Source organism: Bos javanicus, chromosome 14 (genome assembly GCF_032452875.1).
Source record: "Bos javanicus breed banteng chromosome 14, ARS-OSU_banteng_1.0, whole genome shotgun sequence".
Lineage (NCBI taxonomy): Eukaryota > Metazoa > Chordata > Mammalia > Artiodactyla > Bovidae > Bos > Bos javanicus.
The window spans coordinates 76,474,807-76,488,986 of record NC_083881.1 but is presented as its reverse complement, the minus strand read 5'-3'; the positions used below and the strand labels follow the sequence as shown (position 1 = coordinate 76,488,986).

The following is a 14,180-nucleotide window of genomic DNA, read 5'->3' as shown; positions in this document are numbered from 1 at the left end:
TTATGCAAATTATCTGTTCACATGGTTTCACTACATCATATGGTCACACACATCCTATGTCTCTGTTAGACGGTGGGCAGCTCTGGACAGGAGACCATAACATTCATCTTTTCATTGCCAAGGCCAACCAGAGCATAATAGGTCTAAACAAATGCTGACCTTAAGTGAATAGATGTTATTATTGTAAAGATATTATTATGCCCAATTTTTCTGTTTTAATAATGTTAAATTTTTTATATTGTTTCTTTTTTCCTTCCCAATTATTTCATGTGACTTTATCAGATTAACTGTCTCAAGAAAGCTGCCCCTGTCCCTTGTACCAATTCAATGACTTACAAACTTTTTGGGTCACATATCTTGATTAGTAGAAAGTATTTGAACCCACATCTCTATCAAATAAGGGAGAACAAATTTGCATATAAATTTATACACATTTTAAAATAAATTGCATACATGTATTATAGTACTGATATTTTGTGGATGTACACTCATAACCAGAAGCAGAAAAAAATAATTGAAAGGAAAGGTTAGATAGCAATGAAACCAATATTTTAAAACCAATGTGGTATTTTATTGTGTTTATTAACAATATAGAGTATTTTGCTCCCAGTTAGTGAAATTATCTTTTTTTCAATCTTGGTATAATATTTAGTGATATAATATTTTGATGGCTTGGGTTCTAAGTTCAACTGAATCAGTGCTAAATATTAACAGCTATCACAGATGAAAAAGACACTTCAAAAATGTTGACACAAATGGATTAAGTATATATCATTATCCTTAGTTTTAAAACACGAAATTCATGTTCACTCCCAGACACCAATTATGCCAAAGTTTTGAAATTCAGATAGGCAATTCAGTTCATCTTGATGTCACCTTGATGTAGGTGGTAATGGTTTAGTCGCTAAGTCATGTCCGACTCTTGCAACCCCATGGGCTGTAGCCTGCCAGCCTCCTCTGTCCATGGGCATTCTCTAGGCAAGAATACAGGAGAGGGTTGCCCGTTCCTTCTCCAGGGGATCTTCCCGACCTAGGAATCAAACCCAGGTCTCCTGCATTGCAGAGAGATTCTTTACCAACTGAGCTATGAGGGAAGCCCATAGGTAGTGGGTTTAAAAAAAAAAGAAAAAAAGGCTAACCAAAAGGATTCAAATTTTTCATTTAGAAGATGATACTGTGGGAAATTCTATTTGGAAAGTTGTAAGTAAGGAATTTTACAGATGGCACACCTGTATCACTTTCAGCTATAATACCATATATTAATATAAACATTTCCAAACATCTGTTTTCAAATAGTTTCCACAATACAAAGTTTCCCCCAAATTGTTTATTTTCTATTCACTGTAAAAATGTGCCCTTTATTTTGATGATATGTAAAGGATAAGTGCACTCTGCAGACAGCCTTTTGTCATCAGTGAAAAGGTCAACACATTTTCAGCACTTATCTTTTTGTAAATGAAATACTTAATTTGTTTTTAAATTCAGCAACTCCTTAAGCACTTTTCAGTGGAATAATCAGTGAATTTCTCTGGCAGCAAATATTAACATTGTTATTCCCTATCTTATTACAAAGTCATATAAATATTTGATGTCATTTTGGAGTTGTGTTCTTGTGAAATTAGAAACATCATTGTTGATGCACTCCTGACTTCAGAGTCACTGATGAAAAACCTGGCTAATCAATGATGCAGTTAAGATCTCACGTATGAAAACATTCACAATTTTTAAATTCCATCAAAGCAATATACTTCCCATAAAACAATTTAAAAAAAATCAACAAGGATTCTCTTACTGCTGAGAGTTTATCTTCAATATACTCTTCCTTCAGAGGCACAAAATTATGATCAATCATGAGCTTTCTTTTTGAAATGCAATCTAGCAAGTATATTTTGAGACATGGTAGAAATGCTGATAGACTCACTCAGTTCTAACCCTGCCTAAATTCTGATGTTTGTTCTATTATCTGTTTCTCAAAGTCTTTAGAAAACTTTCTGTGTATCTTCTAACACTGCTGACAACGGACTACATATTAGTTTGTCTTATGTGGAAGGAAAACAGTTTTCCAAGGGGTCTTTTATTAGCAAGGAAACTTTTGAACATTTGTCATTAACGTCAGTGAAATTTCATTAAATGCCAGATTGAGTAACTCTTGACTTTGAAAATTTCTGAAAAACTTGTAAAAGATTGTCCTTATTTTTTTTTAATGCCTTGTTAATCACAAACACATCTCAAGGCACAATACATGCAGATAACTATCTTCATTAACAAGAATACCAAAAAATCCACATTTCAAATGTTTTCATCATAACTTTGATTCCAGGGGGAGATGGCTTTTTGTTAGATCTGATTAGATCTTGTTTAACAATTTGCAGAAAAAGCTTATTCACAAAGAGCAGTGTCACAGCTAAAATTTTCTTTTGTGTCCAATTGTGCTTGCGTTTTAAATTTTATTTGCTCTCACTTTGTGGGACTCTTTTAAGCGAGTTGTCCATTTCATGAACGTCAGTTAAAACTTAAGGCATGTCCCATAACTTGCAATGCCTCACAGTGAAGGATTGGAAGGAGCTTCCCTTTGTTCTGGGGGATGTAATTTCCACTTTCATTTCCATGTGATGCCAGGTCAAATACTAATACCATACATCCATGGGCTACCCATTGATAGTCCATTGTCAATCCTTTTTATTAAATGTTAGTAAGGACTAGATTCTTTTTTTAAAACCATTTCTAAATAAGTAGAAGTTTTAATATTTTCTTCCCAATCTACTACTATTACTACTGCTGGATGGTCTTGTCGTACTTTGGAGAAACTTCCAATGTTTGGTCGAAAGAGAAAACGTGTCCATCCTTTAAGAGATTTCCATCCATTGAAGTCTTAAGACTTGCATGATCTTCAGCACCAGAACATACCACTTATTGTTTGGTGTTATTTTCATGTTAAGTATATTTGTCTTACTGCCTTAATTAAATTATAAGCAAATTGAAGGCATGGCATACTACTTACTCATTTCTTTTTTTCCCTCATATTACCTAGGACAATACGTTCTCTAAAAGATATAAAAGGCATATCTTTTCTCATGCGGAACTGTTTGCAAATTCTCATATGTTATTGTCTTTTTTGTCCTGGATTGCAGTTTCTATAAGGAAACCTATTCTGTGGATTCCTCACATCTGCCACATAACTTACAAGAACTTCAAATAAATATTTGTTGATATAAAACCAGATAACCAAACAGATTTGGGCAGTAATCTCATTTTACACAGAAACAAAGTCAGTAAACTTTTGAGCAGGGCTTTAATGGAATGCTGAAGAGTACAAACTAACTTTGCTGCTGCTGCTAAGTCGCTTCAGTCGTGTCCGACTCTGTGTGGCCCCATAGACAGCAGTCCACCAGGCTCCACTGTCCCTGGGATTCTCCAGGCAAGGACACTGGAGTGGGTTGCCATTTCCTTCTCCGATGCATGAAAGTGAAAAGTGAAAGTGAAGTCGCTCAGTTGTGTCCGACTGAGTGACCCCATAGACTGCAGCCTACCAGGCTCTTCCGTCCATGGGATTTTCCAGGCAAGAGTACCGGAGTGGAGTGCCATTGCCTTCTCTGACAAACTAACTTTAAACAGTACTAATTACCTGCACCATTCCCATGAACATTTCATTCAATTAACAGATGTATTATAAGAGAAAAACATGCACATCTTCCCACAAAGGGTACATATGCTTTCAAGCAATAGTATTAAAGTAATAATTTAATGATAAAAGACAAATTCTATGAGGAAATATTCATTTATTCTTTCATTCAATCAAGTAATGTTTATAGTGTGTTTTCCATGTGCTAAATATTAATTATAAATGTAGCATAATAAAACAGAAAGCAGAGGACATAAAGTAAAAACCTGATAAAGTAAATACGTTGTATAATCATCATGTGATAATCCATATTGAATAGAGACTTAACAAAGCTGTTACACACTCACAGGAAGCTATTCACTTCTGTTTGTAAACTCACTGTGCTTGTAAATTCTCTGTTCAGTGTTGGCCTGCTTACCTCTCTGGACTATATGCTCCACTGGGGCCCAGAGCAGGTCTGAATTAATACTACTCCGCTCCTAGTGTGTATCACAATGCTGGCATAGAATGAAGTATTCAATAAGAATATGTTGACTAATAATATAAATGGATGTATGGGGTGAAAACCACAGCAAGAGTTGCATATATTTAAAAATCCGAAAATAGAGATTAGGTTGTACACCTTAACCTTATACAGTGCTCTATGTACACAAGTTACATCTCAAAAACTGAAAGAATAAACGTAGAGGGAATGATAAAACTGAAGATTAAGCTGTCTTTATTGAAGATATTTGAGAAAAATAAATTATTCAAGCAAATAAGTCTTTATGAATAAATGATTTTTTAAAAGAATAATTTAAAGATAACTTTCTGTTGTATTTTGGTAGGGGCTGATGCATTTGAGAATTCAGTGATTTGCTCAATATGGAGCTCCATACCAAGGTCACAGGTGTGAAGCCTTGTAACGAGGCCACAGATTCAGGGCCCTACACCAGGGTCGTCTTCAGGACTGAGCCCCAGAGCGACCATCACCATGAGTCTCCCTGATCTAAACTTGCCAGCTCTCTCACCCCATATGAGGGTGGGTAAAAATACCCACCCTAACCAATCTCCTAATGCCACCCTCCCAGCAGGAATTTTCTGTATCTTGAGGCTATAAAAATTGGCTTCTAACCCATGAAAAGCATCGCCTCTCCCTGGTCTGTCAGGAGGTGTCAGTCCGCTGTGCTCTCCATGTCCACATTATCTCTGTTCTTTGTTCTTAGCAAATTTACTCCTTCCTGAAATACTCTGTGTCTAGAAATTCTTTACCAACCCATGCTCAGTAAAACACTCAACATATATTACTGAATTCAAAGAGCCGGACCCTGTGCTGGGTGCTGAGATGCAGGAGAGAATAAGATAAACTTGGTCTCCGTCCACACGGCATTTAAAGAAAACCCGAAGGTACTGAAAGGCTCAAAGATTATTTTCCTAACATGTAATATAAAACAAAAGGCTTATAACTACAAAAACTGCACAACTGACAACATAAGCAAATACCTAACAGGTCTTTAACTATACTTTGGCAAGTATAACTCCTGGTCCCACATGATGTTCTGTGGCCTCCAATATAATCCATGCTGTGGCACACTGCAGGTCATCATTCATACCCTTGTGCATGCATGCGTGCTCAGTCACTTCAGTCGTGTCCGACTCTTTGAGACGCTATGGACTGTAGCCCGCCAGGCTCCTCTGTCCATGGGATTCTTCAGGCAAGAATACTGGAGTGGGTTGCCAGGCCCTCCTCCAGGGGATCTTCTCGATCCAAGGATCTAAACCAAATTTCTTGAGTCTCCTGCACTGGGAGGTGGGTTCTTTACCTCCAGCGTCCCCTGGGAAGCCCTCATACCCTTGTACCTTGCTGGAACTCATTTCCACCAAGGCTCATCTTTTACTTGCCTAAATCTACTCACCCTTTACGTTTCTCAACACAGCTCCCCATCCAACATCTGACACCACTTAGATGATCACATGCTGTGTGTGAATGCCTCATCACTGTATTTGCCATACTGAAATGGTGATTTACTTGTCTGTCTCTTTTCCAGACTCTGAAGTTCCTCTAGGACAGAGGCTAATTTTCACTAACTCTGCGTTCTTTTTTAAAAATAATTTATCTCTATTTGGGGCTGTGCCGGGTCTTCGTTGCTGCAGAGGCTTTTCTCTAGTTGCAGCGTGCAGGCTTCTCATTGCAGTGGCTCCTCCTGTTGCAGAGCAGGGCTCTAGGCTTCAGCAGTTGCAGCCCGTGGGCTCAGTAGTTGCAACTCCCGGGACCTAGAGTGCAGGGTCAACAGTTGTGGTGCATGAGCTTAGCGGGTCTGCAGCATGTGGGAGCGCCTTGGACCAGGTATTGAACCCATATCTCCTGCATTGGCAGGCAGATTCTTTACCATTGAGCCACTGGGGAAGCTCTTGATTTTGTATCCTTAATGCCTACTACTATACAACAGGTGATCAATAAATGTTTGTTAACTTGAACTGAAACCCCTGTGTTTTCTATTTAGAAACCTACATCTGCCTAATGTAAGAGTGAAGACTTCATGTGACAGCCTTTATTTCCAAATATCTTTAAAAAGCATCTATCAATACAGTCTATGAGATGTCAGGAAAGACCATACTGAAAGTATTCACAAACTTGGTTACACTCTCTTTTTTCTCATCCACACCTTAGGTGGACATGAGAATCTGAGCCAGAGAAGGGCATTATGTCCACCATCCTGATCACATAAAGCCCACACCTTCTTAACACTTCAAATACCAAACGATAGCCTAAGTCAGACAAGCCTAGGGTCTAAAACGCTACTCAAGTGCTAGAGGGAAACATTCTCTGGTACCAGAACTCTTCCTGGGGTAGTAAATGAGCTTTCTCAGAGACAGAAGGAAACAAAAAGAGATATGAACATATGAAAGTATCTACCATCTGTGAATATTATCTCTGATTTGGCACCTCAAATACACAGGAAGTTCCCCTCATTGATTAATTATCTCTGTGTTATCCATTGCCACAATTGTGCTTCATAATAAACCACTCCAAATTCAGGGCTTTAAAGTGACAAGCATTTATTTTGTTCACTACAAGTTGACGGTTTTGAATGAGTTTAGCTGGGCGGTTCTTCTGATCTCAGGTGGATTTCCCCACAGATAGGGGGCCCGGCTGGTAGCCGGCTGGTCTAGGGCGGCCCGAGCTGGGAGGTCTGGACTACCTGGCTCTCTTCTACACGTCGCTCACGTCCTTCCTGCAGACTAGCCTAGGCATGTTTGCAAAACACGGCCGAGGGGAATGGTGAGCAGGCCCGATTATGCAAGAGGGAAATAAAAGAGCATTTGTGCTTTCCAAGTCTCTGCTTGTATCAGGGAGGCTAACATCCTATTGCTCAAAGCAAGTCACATGCCCAAGTCTAGAGTCAAAGTGGGAGGAAACGTTCAAGTCATAGGGCAAACACAATGGACTTATGGAGGCCATTAGGTGGGGTCATTAACACAACTAATTGATGGACACCTGGATTCCTGAACCTACCATGACACTAAACTTCAAAAACCCATTCAAGAGAAACGGACATTTCCACATAATGAATTCTGGATACTTCAGAAAGTAGAGTTCTCTAAGAAATATACTGTGTGTTTAAAAGTTTTGAAGTTTTATTTGGAATTTGGCACAGTTTCACAAATCTACAGATTTTTTAAAGATATATGTATTCTCCGTCTGAGGTACACTCCTCATATATAAGGGTAAAAGAAAGCTATGCAAAAACAGCAATGGTAAACTAAAAGTAATTTTGTCAAATCCAGCAAAGTAAAACTGATAAGACAGGTAATACAGAGCATCCAACAAGAAAGAATGTAACAGAAAAAAAAATTAACCTACGAACTGTGCATGTACAAGTATACACATGCATCCCCACAAATACATGAAAAAGTTTAGGCAAATATTTGGGATGCATACTAAAACAAACAACCCAAGACCAAAACAAACACAAATCTGGAAAATTGAATCTTGCTGTATTTGAAGAAAATAATTGCATTGGCTGTGTTTTTTTTCAGATAGCAAGAAGCCACATGTTGGTAACATCTTTTGATACAAGGGGATATATGTAAAAACAGTCTGTCAATAGTCCCACAGGTCAGGTTTTCTGAGAAACTGGAATGCCACTCGGGATGCACAGGTGCTGTGTCTCTGCAACTGCAGTATTGCAACGGGGGTCCTGTTCATCTACGACTGCTCAGCCCCAAGTACCTGCGGCTCTTCACTCCAGCTGTCTTCCATACTCGTGGCTAAGCCTACCTTTGCTCCTACAGTGACTGTTTCATTCCTTCAGGAAACTAGAAACTTTTATTTCACAGCCATTTTCATCTAACTGCTTTTACTTCTACTTCATGGCCTCTGGTTACTGCTTCTCTCTGTGAAGTTTCTTTGTTTCCACGCCATTCTATCATTTACCTCTCTCTCTCTCAGTGTCTAGTACAATCATCTTCCAGAAGACTGTGGCAAAACCTTAGTCCAGACCATGTCTTAAACTACAGTCTAATTTAAATATGAATGTCTTTGGGTTAGGACCCATCACTGCTCTGCTCAGTTGTTGTCAAGTGTTTGTATTACTGGGGGGGAAAAAAAAAAAAGAATCCCCCAGTTAGGGGTATAAGTATTACAAGCACACTGAGGCTTCTCAGAGTGGGGTAGCCTCGTTGTCAAGCTGCTCTTAATTGACAGTTTAATATAAAGTGAAAGTGAAGTCGCTCAGTCGTGCCCCACTCTTTGTGACCCCATGGACAGTAGCCTGCACTAAGCTCCTCTGTCTATGGGATTTTCAAGGCAAGAGTACTGGAGTGGGTTGCCATTTCCTTCTCCAAGTTTAATATAAAAACCACTACAAACAAGAAAAGGCTGATACAAGAATGCAAGGACAATTCACTATGAGAAAACCTGTTTATACAATCCCAGTGTGTGTTTTCTCAACTCAGGAGACACTGACAGGAGTCTTACAATGTATCCCAGTTCTGACGCTAGCTACCTAGAGACAGATCATCAGATCCCATAGGTTAAGGGCTCAGTTCTTCAAAACTGCCTCACTGACCACTTCAGAAGCCAGTCCCCAGCTTAGTTTGTACCAGTGCTGTGGGCTATAGACGGGAAGTTCCCATGACCCCCTTCATGAGTTTAAGGAATTTGCTAGAGTGGCTCACAGAATTCAGAGGAATGCTTTCTTATTAGATTGCTGGTTTGCTATAAAAGGATGTAACTCAGGAACAGTAAGAAAGGATGTGTAGGGCAAGAGTTGGGGAAAAGTGCAGAGTTTCCATGCTCTCTCCAAGCACACGACTCTCCCCACAAGTCACATCATTAACATAAACTCAGGAGTAGTAGAAGGGGAGTTCTTATGAATATCAAGGAACTTTTCTCATCTTATTACATAGGAAATTCCAAGGGTATTAGGAGCCGTGTGCCAGAAACAACTGAAGACCAAATACATATTTCTTACTATAAATCACAATAATATAATAATACATCCATGGGCAAAGGGGAAAAATGGAAAGATATATTGAAAAAAAGAGCTGAATCATTTGAAAAGACCCTGATGCTGGGAAAGATTGAAGGCAGGAGGAGAAGGGGATGACAGAGGATGAGATGATTGGATGGCATCACCGACTCAATGGACATGAGTTTGAGTAAACTCCGGGAGTTGGTGGTGGACAGGGAGGCCTGGTGTGCTGCAGTCCATGGGGTTGCAAAGAGTCAGACACAAGTGAGCGACTGAACTGAACTGATATTGAAGAAAGCAGTTGATGTACTCAGATAGAGTTGACATTATTTCACATAGCTTTCTAGTAAGGTTCTTAATCTGGTGGGTCTAAATAAAGAAAACTGTAACATTTTGCTTGGGAAACACAGATGTAAACATTCTTTAATGAAAACACAGAAGTGATGGTGAGATTAAAGTGGAGTTACAGGTACCCAGGAAGACCTGAGTGGAGCCGTGGTCCCTGAGCACTGTATATACAGTGGGGCTTAGGATGGAGGAGGAAACGGCAACCCACTCCAGTGTCCTTGCCTGGGAAATCCCATGGGCAGAGGAGCCTGGCGGGCTACAGTGCACAGGGTCGCAAGAGAGTTGGGACACGACTGAGTGGTTAAACAGCAACAAGGATGGAAGAAGATAATGTAATGAAGAGATACATCACTGTGCCCCCTAAATAAAAAAAAAAACTTGTATGAAGAGAGAGTAAAGAGAGAAGGAATCACTGTGCTGGTGGAGAGAGGTGAGAAATTCTTGGCTGTATGTTGACTAAAGTTGTTTTGAAAGCAAGGAGTTTCTAGAGACTTTAAGCTGTTGGCACAGCTGCATGCAAATCCCCTTTGTCTCCCCCTAACTGTAAACGAAAAATGTTACACACGAAGAATCACTTTTGTGGGTGAGATTTTTTTTTAAGGGTTGGGATGTTGAGAAGGAATCCAAGAAAAAGTGTCTTGAGATTCATGCCTAGCGTGGGGCAGAGAGGACACCAGCCGTGTGGGATGAGAGATCTGTGAAAGTAAACGTTAGTTTGACGCTAACACAGCCTGAAGACACCATCGGACACTGTCTCTGGAGAATTCAGAGAAGCTGTAGGAGGGAGGGAAGGCAATTGGACTTCTCATAGGATGCTGTCTGAGTCGTTAGAGTTGGTTTTCTTTAAATATCAAAAGGTGAACCAGCCTCAACTGACAACTGAGTTAACTAGTACATGTAGTAATTCAGTTCATGATTTTACAAGAAGAAAAAGTGGCATTATGACTCCATGGGAAAGGATGCATATATAAGAGAGAAAAAAAAGCAGCAGCCACCATTCCATACTGATTCAGCTAGGGAAGGATGGAGTCTTATCTGTGTGCTAAGTCACTTTGGTCGTGTCTGACTTTTTGCGACCCCATAGACTGTAGCCTGCCAGGCTACTCATCCATGAAATTCTCCAGGCCAGAATGTTGGAGTGGGTTGCCATGCCCTCCTCCAGGGGATCTTCCCAACCCAGGGATCAAACCCGTGGTTCTTAGGTCTTGTGCATTGGCAGGTGGGTTCTTTACCACTAGCACCACCAGGGAAGCCTTGTCTGAGTTTAACCAGGTATTTGGTCAAGGGATCATCCATTAAAAATTATACACCTACTCTGTGGCAGGCTCTGTCTTAGGCATTGGGAATAAAGCCACGAACAAAGTAGACGAAAACACCTGTTCTCAAAAACTTTCCATTCTGGAGGGTAGAAAAAGACATTTTGAAAGTGAATGGTAAAGCTCTTGGTGGTTTCGTAGCTAAGTCGTGTCCAAATCTTTGTGACCTCGTGGACTGTAGCCCTCCAGGCCCCTCTGTCCATGGGATTCTCCAGGCAAGAATACTGGAATGGGGTGCCATTTCCTTCTCCAGTAAAGCTGTTAACAATAGGCTATTTTTGGTATACTGAAAAGTATACTTTGAAAGTAGGGGATATGAATGAAGAGAATTTACATGGTGAGCAAAATGACGTGGAGAAACTACCTCAAGGTAACAATGGAGATGGGCCTTGAAAATTATAGAGTGATTAATTCACAATTTAAAGCAAGGGTCAGTAAACTCATTCTGTAAAGGGACAGATAATAAATATTTTAGGCTGTTATTCAGGCTATACTGCAACTTCTCAACTCTGCTACTATAGCTCAAAAGAACTCACAGACACTACAAAAATGAGTGTCCTTGGTTCTCCTGGGAATAAAACTTTATTTATAAAACAAATGGCAGTCTGCAAGCCATCGTTTACCTATTCCTCCTCTACAGTCAGGTTGGTTGTACTCAAACTTGGCTTCATCTGTTCCTTAATGCATGACCTTGTATAAATTACCCCAATTCTCTAACCTTCATATTTCAAAAGAAGAAAAGAAAATAATGCACCTAAATTGTCATAGTTTCTGGTTCATAATAAACTCTCAAAAGATCTTAGCCATTATTACTATGTGGCTATTTTTATTGTGATAATAAAATAGCTACTGATATTAAACTTTCTCCTTGATGAGTATGTGTGTGTGCATATGTGTATATAGATGCTTGTATAGGTGTACTTGTATACATGGAAATGTATGCTTGTGTGAGACTGATCTAACATCCACTTTCTAGATTATGAAAAGATTAAAGAGTGTGCAAATAATATTTCACCAAAAGTGAATATATTGGAGTTTTCATGGCAGAGGGGCTTTGAGTACCAAAATCACTTCACCTTCTGAGATCATCCCACTGGATCTGGAGGACCAAAACCCAACATAGATAGAGCTTCTGGGGCCCCAGAGCATTATTTTAGACAGAATAACTTAAGCTTTGGAATTCAATTGCTGCAAGAGCTACAGTACAGAAAGAATCAATGGATACTAACGTGAAATTAATCCCGAGTTGATGTGACAACTTTGTAGAGCAAAGAACTTTGAGAGAAGGAAGCAACATGAAGGAGGAGACTCAGAATCCAGCACGGAGTCACCATGAGACTGCTGTTGAATACTCAGTGACACATGCACGTGGTGAGACTTTTCAAAACTAGACAAAAATGGGCCGGGAGGCTGTAACGTGGACGATCCTCAAAGCTCACACAGAACTCGGAGATGTTTGAGTGCTGACCAGCCAGATTCCGGGAGTCATTTGAATACCCACAGTCTATTCTAAATCAGTCCACCAAAAAAAAAGCTTAAAAGCAAGGCTTAAGAGAATCTAGTCAAGGCAGGTGTTGAAACTGTCCACAGAGCCCCCAAACCTACCAACAGTGTTTCTAAGGGTTTCTGTCACAAAACTCTTGAAAGCAGAAGGCCCTTGACTACAAATTTTGAAACAAATCAGAGTCCTTATGACTGGAGCAGCTGGTCAAATCACATAGTCACTACTGTACGGTGTTAGAAACGGATCTGCCTTTGGTAAAGACCAGCCCATAATTTTTCTGCCCTTGGATATTACTCTCATAATGGGTGTCTTGGATGGTGTCCTAATGCAACCGCAAGACTGGGCCCAACCCTCCTGAAAGAGGTCACTGCAGCAGATGAAAAATAAAAGACAGATTGCCTCAAACACCTGGTCGTGGCATGCTTGTGGGCTCCACATCAAAAAAGGGATGGCATGGAGAGGAAAGATGTATTCAAAGCAAATATGAAAATCTTCAAATGCCAGGGTGCAGCCTTGAGAAACATGCCAAGAAGTCAGTTACGGTTCTCGTGGTAGGAAGTCCAGCCAATACCAATGGCCTGATTGTTCCAAGCCCATCCCCAGGGAGAACTTTGATTGCTTGACTCTTTTGGATCTTAACTGAGCTGATATGCTCTGTTAAACTCGGTGTAAAACTTGGTGTGACTTCTTTTTTTTTGTGGCTGTGCCATGGGGCATTCGGGATCTTAGTTCTCTAACCAGGGAGCAAACCCATGCCCCCTGCAGCGGAAGTGCCAGGCCCTAAACCCCAGACCACCAGGGAAGTCTCCAGTGTGACTTGCAATGGTGTGAAGAATGTCATCATCTGGGGAAACCACGCCTCACCTCAGTATCCAGATGTCAATCACGGCAAAGTGAAAGCGTACAGAAAGGAAGATGGTATTTCCGAAGATGAAAGATGACAGCCGGTTCAAGGGAGGATTCCTCATGGCCGTGCAGCAGCATGGCACTGGGGTCATCAGGCCTGAAACCTACCCAGTGCGGTGTCGGCTGCAAAAGCCGTCTGTGACCACCTCAGACACCACTTCAGACACGTCCGGTGTGGAACCCCAAAGGGAGAATTTGTGTCCTTTACGTGTTATCTCTTAAGGCAACTTTTACAGTATTTTGGGTGATCTGCTCATTACCTGTTATAATCAAGAACAAGACCTGCAAGGTGGTTGAAAGTCTCCCTATTAACGATTCCTCAGATGAGAGAGGATGGATCTTACTGCAAGGGAACGGGCAAAAAGAAAAGAAACTGCGTTTGCACTGCTTTCCTCTACATGACTAAATCATCATTTTGATGTCACTAAGTGCCCCAAAGCGGAAAACTCTAAAGGTTGTCTTTGACTCTAGTATCAAATAATAATAAGGCTATACTTAAATTGTGAAAACAACACATTTTAAAGATAGTGTGTTTCTTGGTATAAACTGGTAACAATTTATCATCGTGTTGTTAGTGCTGCATCCTAAATAAAATATGTACTCAAAAAAAGGGAATCTAGTCAATTATTAAGTAACTTAGCTAACAGAACAAACTTTCACAGTTTAGCACTCTTTAAAAAAAAAAATACATAAGGAAACAAAACCCAGAACTCAGCAGGCTCACACTTAAAATGCCCAGCATGCAATTAACATTTGCTAGACATGCAGAGAAGTATGAACTTGTTTCTCATACCAGATTTATAATCTGACAATAGAAACAAACTGGGAAGTGATAAATGATGGCATTAGCAAATAAGAATGATAAAAGAGCTATCTTAAACATATTCAAGTATCTAAAGGAAAATATGAATATAAAGAAGAGGAAAGAGAAGATTTTTTTTAAAAACGCCAAATATAATTTTCTAGGATTGAAAACTACAGCAACTGAAGTAGGAATTTACTAAATGTTCTTAAAAATATATTAGATA

General features: G+C 40.0%; 1 pseudogene; it reads left to right on the top strand.

Annotated features, from left to right (window-relative positions):
• The first annotated feature begins 11,057 nt into the window (after positions 1–11,057).
• On the top strand, positions 11,058–13,554 carry LOC133260188 (malate dehydrogenase, cytoplasmic-like; annotated as a pseudogene).
• The last annotated feature ends 626 nt before the right edge of the window (positions 13,555–14,180 follow it).